Genomic DNA, 7,487 nt, shown 5'->3' with positions numbered 1-7,487 from the left:
ATTGGATATAGTTAGCATGCCATAGGATTGTGAGTACTCACCTATATGTGTTTTGTGATTTGGGCGTTTAGGCCCTGGGACATGTTGGAGAGATAAGGGAATGAGATCTAAGCTCCATTCAATGGGACATGTTTGGTGTGATAGAAAATGTTAGCTATATGCTTCACTTTTTGGATATGTTCGACTCTTTGAGTCTTTTGGTGTGTTGGAGATCCTTGTATCTAATGAGTGGTGATAGAGCCCAATTTTGTGTTTCATAGCTCAAGTTCCAAATTATTAATGAATATGTTTATGAATATTGTTGTAACAGCCCGATTTAAGGCCAAAACAGAACAGTGGTTTTGAAACCACGAATTTGAGGTTGAAAAAAATTATTTTGATTTAGTTTTAGTGTTTATATTATGATTGCATAATTGTGTGAAAATTTCGTTGCGAAATTTTATCGATTGGGTGTTTAATTTGACGTTTAGGACTCAATTGAAATAGGTGAAAAATGTGTGTGTTCTAGTTCATAAAGTACTTGATTGAAATGGGGGTTTTAAGTAGAGGTCCTTAAATGGAATTAGACCATTATACTTTATATGGACAAAAATTTGGACATGGATGGAATTTTTAGAAAGTTTAGTAGTAAAGGCATTTTGGTCATTTGTATATTAAATGAAATAAAATGGGAAAAACAACACAAAAATGTGTTCATCTTCATTCAAGCTTGGCCGAAATTTACATGTTCTCCATAGTTAGGGTTTTTCCAAGCTTTCAAGCTTAATAGTAAGTGCATTCAAGCCCCGTTTTTAATGTTCTTTACATTTTTGAAACCCTCGAAGCTCGGTCTACCTATTTCTACCATTATTTCGAGTTAGGGTTTATGTTTAAAAATTTACACATGAATGATATACATGTATTTTGATGTTTGGTGGTAGAATATGAATGTTTGAAGTTAGGAGGACGATCTTTTCTAAGCAATTTTTAGCGAAAACGAGCAAAACGGCATAATCGGTAAAAATACCTATTGTTCATAACTATGTGTTAGAGTGAGAATTTGATGTTGTCATAGAAGAGAAAAATGTTCAGCATGTCATAAAATATAAGAATAAGGGCTGAAATTAAATTTCTGAGCCTAGGGGAAAAATCATAATTTTGTAAAAGTTAAGGGGCAAAAATGTAATTTTTCCATAATGTGATTTTTGGATTGAAATAAATAGTATGGGTGTTAAATGAGCTAAATGTGTTGTTATAGATCAAGAAAGGTGTGGAATCGACCTTGAACGAGGGAAAGAAAATATTTTGGACTAAATTGCAAAATTCCCATATTTTGCACCAAGGTAAGTTTGTACGTAAATAATACATTAAACTCATTTACATTCTTATATTTCAGCCTATTATATATATTTTAGCTGATTTTGAACCATAAATCGACTATTGAAAGAATGGAAATAAGTAATAGAGAGAGAAATCCCGGTTGAACATTCGAAAAGATTGAATAATATAGATGGAACGTAGCTAGGTCACATGTATGGTGTTGAGTGCACATCATGTGTACAAGAGAGCTACGAGATACTATGTAGTAGCTAGGTCACATGTGTGATACGGGATGTATCCCATGTAGACAAGAGAGCTACGGGAGAGATAAATGTAGCTAGGTCGCATGTTATCCCAAGTGAAGGACACCATGTAGACAAGAGAGTTACGAGATAAATTGGCTAGGTCACATGGGTAGTACTAAGTGTTCACCATGTGTACAAGAGAGCTGAATTATATGATATATGATGGGTGGAGCTGTGTGCTGAAACCACCAAGTATCGAGAATTGATCCGAAGTGTTCAACGGGATGATTTTACGGTGACATTGTAATCATGGACCTATACTTGTGATCTATGAAATGTGGGGAAATAAATTGTGATATGTATGGTAAATGAGGTTAATACAAAGAAAGTGTGAAAGAGTGAATTTGCAATAATACTGTTTTGGACAGTCGCAGTGACGTGAATTTGAAAAATCACCAAAAATAGTATGAATTTAATTAGAGGCTAAATGAGATATTAAATTAAAGCTTAATGAGTCTATTCTCATGTAAGAGAAACAGGCAAGTAAAGGAACTCTATATTTGGAGATATTTATATTTGTGTGTGACTTGTTCAGAATGACTATGTGATCCCCTGTTCTAACTTTGATAAATCATTAAAAAAATTTAAAACATAATTACTAAATATAGTTTATATTTCTAGATTCCTTATTGAGTCTAGTTTTAAATGAAACAAATTTCATGGCTATTTTACTTTTTTACTGGGAGAAAATCAATTCGTAGTGAACAGAGGTCAGATCTATCAAGTTGTATAATAGGGGAAACTTTAACTAATAAACTGTACTAATTGGATAGACCAAAAATTCTAGAAATATTTTAGTAAGAAGTAATATGAGTCTAGTTTCAGGAAAATTTTATGGATTTGAATTTTGAGTTTTGTAACTCGAGTTATGATTTATTTAGTGAACATGACGCAGGAGAGATAGCTTGATCAAAGTGGAGTAAATATTGAAATTAAAAGTAGGTACACTTGAGTTATTGTGTAAACATATTAGATTCTTTAATTATTATTTATATACTTACTTACTAAGCTATAAGCTCACTTTCTTTTCTCTCTTTTGTCTTATAGTGTCATCCCACTTGCACAGGAGTTAAGGATCGTTGAAGATCTGCCCGCACTATCAATACTTTTGGGTATTTGAACTAAACATTTTGAATTATGGCATGTGTAGTAGGCTTCGTTATTTTGTCACGTGTCATAATTGCCTAGGTTTAAAATATTGGTTACATTATTTGACCAATTATTTTGTACAAAGCCATTGAAGTTGGCTAATATTGTTCAAGACATATGTTATAATGATACATTATCTATTTGGATGACATATTTCTATCTCGGTTTTGTTTAATGGTATGTGTTATGTTCTGGTAATACCTCGTACCCTGTTTCGATGTTGAACATGGGTAAGGGGCGTTACAATTGTGGTGTATGCTTAAATGATATGTGATTATTTTGAAAAAGAATCATCAAAAGATGCACGAACTAGTAATATGAAAATAAAATTGAGATGTTGTAATTATGCTAAATGGTTATTTCGTTAATGTTTGATGACTCGTTTGCATGGTAGTTATTCTGAGCATTCACTGAGCTTGTTAAGTTCACTTACTCCTTTTTAACCATTGTAGATTAGTTAAGTGCCGGTGTGAGCGGTGTGGTACCAAATGCGTGATCCAAGTGAGACTTTTGCTTTATCTTCGTAGGTGTTTGCTTATTCATTTATGTTGGGATTTTAAGGCAATGTGGTAGTCATTTTGCTAAATTTTGCTATGGTATTTAGGATGTTTTCATGTCTTACTTGCTTGGATATTTTGACCCATTAAACTTGGTTCCTAGTTGTTTGCTTGGACAATTTTGTGGCATTTTGAATTGTTGTTTCAGATGTTTTGATGTTTAAATGTTGATTTAATAGATGCATGTTGAATGGAACTAAGTAGGAATGGACCATATGTTGTATTTTTGTGACCTACAATGGAGGTATCGGTATTCAGGTTCTAAAAACGATACCTCTCAGATTTTGGAAAGTGTAGGGAGTCAGTTTTGCGATTTGGTATTGATACCATATCACGAGTATCGATACTTGGGGTAAAATTGTAATAGCCTGATTTTCGACCTAGTCAAAAAAGTGGTTTTAGAACCACTATTCTGAAGCCGGAAAAATTATTTTCATATTATTTTATGTGTGATGGCATGATTATAAAGGTGCATGAAAAATTTGGTGAAATAAATTTTAGCGTTTGAGAGTTTAATTGCGAAAAAGGATTAAATCGCATAAAGGGTTAAAGTTTAATTTCACTTGATAGACATACCAAATAGATAGAGAGCCAAAATTTAAGGTCTTTAAAGGACAAATAGACCCTTAAAATGCAGGATGGCCGGCCATAGGGACAAAGAATTATGCTAGTCAATGTTAGGTAAAAATTTGGTGACTTGTTTGACTAAAAAGAAATAAAGTAAACAAAAGATATCATCCATTTCACCTCTTCTTCTTCACTGAAATTCTTAGGAAAAATAACGGTTTTGAAGCCTTGAAATTTCAGGCAAGCTAGCCTCTTGCAAATCAAGAGAAACGTGATTCGGGTCTTGATCGAGAGAAGAACAAAATTTACGAGGAATAGGCTCGTTTCCATCATTTTGTGCCGAGGTAAGTACATATGTAAATAATGTGTCATTGTAGCTTAATTTTAAATGTTTTATTTTTACCATGTATGATAATCTACTCGATACCATGAAAGTATAAATAATGCAATTTAAGAGTAACCTACATTATGAACAAGTGCGACAGCATCAAGTTAGATACAAGATCCCGTCGAACCTCAGAAATAGTATAGGATACAAAAGGTAAGTCATGAGAAATTGAGTGGTCTGAACTCATGAGTTGAGTCTGAGTTCATGAGACAAGTGAAATATGTAATGCGAGTCCGGGTACTGACTTTGTGTGCAGAACCGTGAGTAGCTCAATGAGAGGGCATTACATGATAGAGCTATGGGGTCTGGGTACTGACTTGGTAAAAAGGCCTGTGAGTAGCTCAAATATGAAAGTATTACAAAGTACGAGGTAGCTTTGGCTACTTGTATAGTACGTAGGAGTAAACTATCTGTGTATTCATTGGTATTTCCGAGTGTTCAAAGGGGTAACTCAATGAATGGATTGGTGATACTTCCAATGCGGTATGTCAATAGAGAGAATGAACTTGAGTAATTTTACGGGTAACTACAGGTATGTATACTAAACTCTCGAACGAAGACCTTAGTATGTGATGAGATGTAGTACGTATGCGTAAAAGAAGGAAGAGCAAGATAGTGAAGTTAAAATGATATATTATTTTAAGTATGATAAGCCATTATTTGACGAATGTGTTTCTAATTACACTTATTTGCATATATGATACGAACCCGATCGTATCATGTTTCGACATAATTCGAAAACATCGATCATGGCCTAAGCTCGAGGGGCCTAAGTGTAAAATGAAGCCTGAATTTAATTCAACGAGCTCAATTCAGCTAATTTCCAGCTCAATGAGCTCGTGTGCTCATTCAACAAGATTAATTCAGTTTAAATAAGCTCGTTTGAGCTCAATTTAATTTATTTCCAGTCTGTTCTTTTATCATTCGAATAAATTCAGTATTAGTTTTAAATTTACTTAATTTGGTGCAGCTCAAATAATTATTGTTTGCTTTGAGTTTAAAATCTGGACATTTTAATTAAATTTAAATGTGTCTTAGTTTTTTGCATATTTAATTATCTAATTAAGTTGTCTAAGCTAGGACAAATTTATTTCTTGTTAAAGTGTCCAGCTAAAATTAATGTGCCTTAGTTCATACATGTCTTTATTGTGTCTTAGGCTACTCTGAATTTTAATATGTCTTAGTAAAACATGTTATTAATTTGTTACAGCCTATTTTTAATGTGTCTTAAGTTCCAGCCAAATTAATAAGTGGATTAATATGTCTTAATGCAGCTGAATTAATTTGCCTTAATTCCATTTAATGTGTCCTTGAATTGTTTTGCAGCTAAATGCATGCAAGGGAGCTGATCCAAGATATATGCTTCAAGTTCATGAATAATTAGCTCATTAATTCAGCCAATGTACAAGCACATACATGCATCGAAAGTAGGGGCTGAATCAGTTAAATGCCAGTTGCCCCTTTATGTGCTCAAGACGCCATTAAGAATCAATTAAAGGATATGCATGGCACGTTCACCTTCAAGAACGTCCAAGGGGTGAATTGACACATAACTTCAGCATATTGAATGAATAATGTACATGCACAAAGGGGAGAACGAATCTACAAGGTACATGCTACCATTCATGAACCAGCCCATCATTAAAGCTTCCATTAAGAGAGATGCATGTCCCATGCACCTAGCATTAGGCCAAGGGGGATTAAAGGGATCTTAAAGGCTGGACATTCATGGACTTAAAGATTCTTCATGGCTAAGCATGCATGCACAAACCAAGGGGGAAGAAAGTATCCATTCGGCTTGTGCATGAACCTGCCGAATTCATGAACCATTTTTAATATATAAGTGTGGACATTTTTATTATTGTGTGAACACATAGATGCCAAATTTGAGTAGTCATCTTTATGTCTATAAATAGCTCTCTTGTAAACATTTTCGGGTTAGACAACTTTTGATGAATTTTTTATTATCATATTACTTTGTGAGTGTTCATACTCTCATTGTTCTCTATAGACTGAGTTGACTTATCAAGCAACCCTTGTGGCGTCAAATCCGTTTATTTCTTGAACTTATCACTTGTTTTCAAGTGTGACGTTCTACATACCGAGGTTCCTATCTTCATAGATAGCGGGTCGAGGTTTATCATCAAATTATCGTTACCATTCTTCCCATTCCCTTTCATTATCCTAAGTGCCTATTTTGAGACTTGGGTCAACAATCGCTATTGTTGGTTCATTCTCTAGACTTAGCCATTTATTCCTATCCACCATCCTTTCATTTCGCTTGTTCAGCCAACTAATTTGTTTATCAAATCCCTTAGCCTAATTTTATCCACCATTCTTCTAATCCATTTTTAACCTCTTTGTTTAATCCTACTTTCTATCCATTTTTAGCCTTTTTCGAAACGAACCAAGACTTACCCAATTTATCGATAGGGCAACTCATACGACTCAAATCACTTTCGAGGTGAGTTCATATCAATATATGTACTTACTAAGCTCCCATGCTTACCCTTTTTCCTTTCCATTTCCTTTTAGTGCCGTCAAAGTAGTTCGAGGATCGTCGCCTACATCGGAGAAGCCAGTCACACTATCCTTGAAGCACTTGGTATAACTAGTTTTATCATTTTGATTATGGCATGTATAGGAATCTTTGATTTTATTTTTGTGTCACATTGTTTTGGGGCCAAAGGTGTTGGATTGTTTTAGCATTTGACTCATTTTGTGTAAGGCCATGAAAATGGCTAATATTGTAAGTCTTTATATGAATTCAAGATAGACTTTTGCGAATGTGAAATTGTTGACATGATTAAAGTTGTGAAATGTATATAGGCCTTAGCTATGGTTGTTGGTTGAAAACTCATATTAAATTAGACCTTGATATGTTGATTAGTATCAAATTTTGTTTCAGGGTGGCATAAGGCTTGGTAAATAGCCTTATATTGTCCACATGGGTAGACACACGAGCGTGTGTCTAGGTCGTGTGTGACACACAGCCAGCCCCATGGGCATGTTGTTCGGTCGTGTGTCCCCTGCACGTAAATTTTACAGGTCAGTATGCATGGTAGTAAACACACGGGTAGAGACACGGCCGTGTGTCTCAACAGTATGAAGGGCACAGTCTAGCACACGGGCGTGTGCCCCTAATTGGATGCTAACGTCAGAAACAGAATGTCAAGGTTTTTAGACAAGGGCTAGGACAGGGACGTGTCATGGCCGTGTGAG

Source organism: Gossypium arboreum, chromosome 6, assembly GCF_025698485.1.
Source record: "Gossypium arboreum isolate Shixiya-1 chromosome 6, ASM2569848v2, whole genome shotgun sequence".
In the NCBI taxonomy this organism is placed as follows: domain Eukaryota; kingdom Viridiplantae; phylum Streptophyta; class Magnoliopsida; order Malvales; family Malvaceae; genus Gossypium; species Gossypium arboreum.
The sequence above is the reverse complement of the archived record's forward strand: the minus strand, read 5'-3'. Positions refer to the sequence as shown.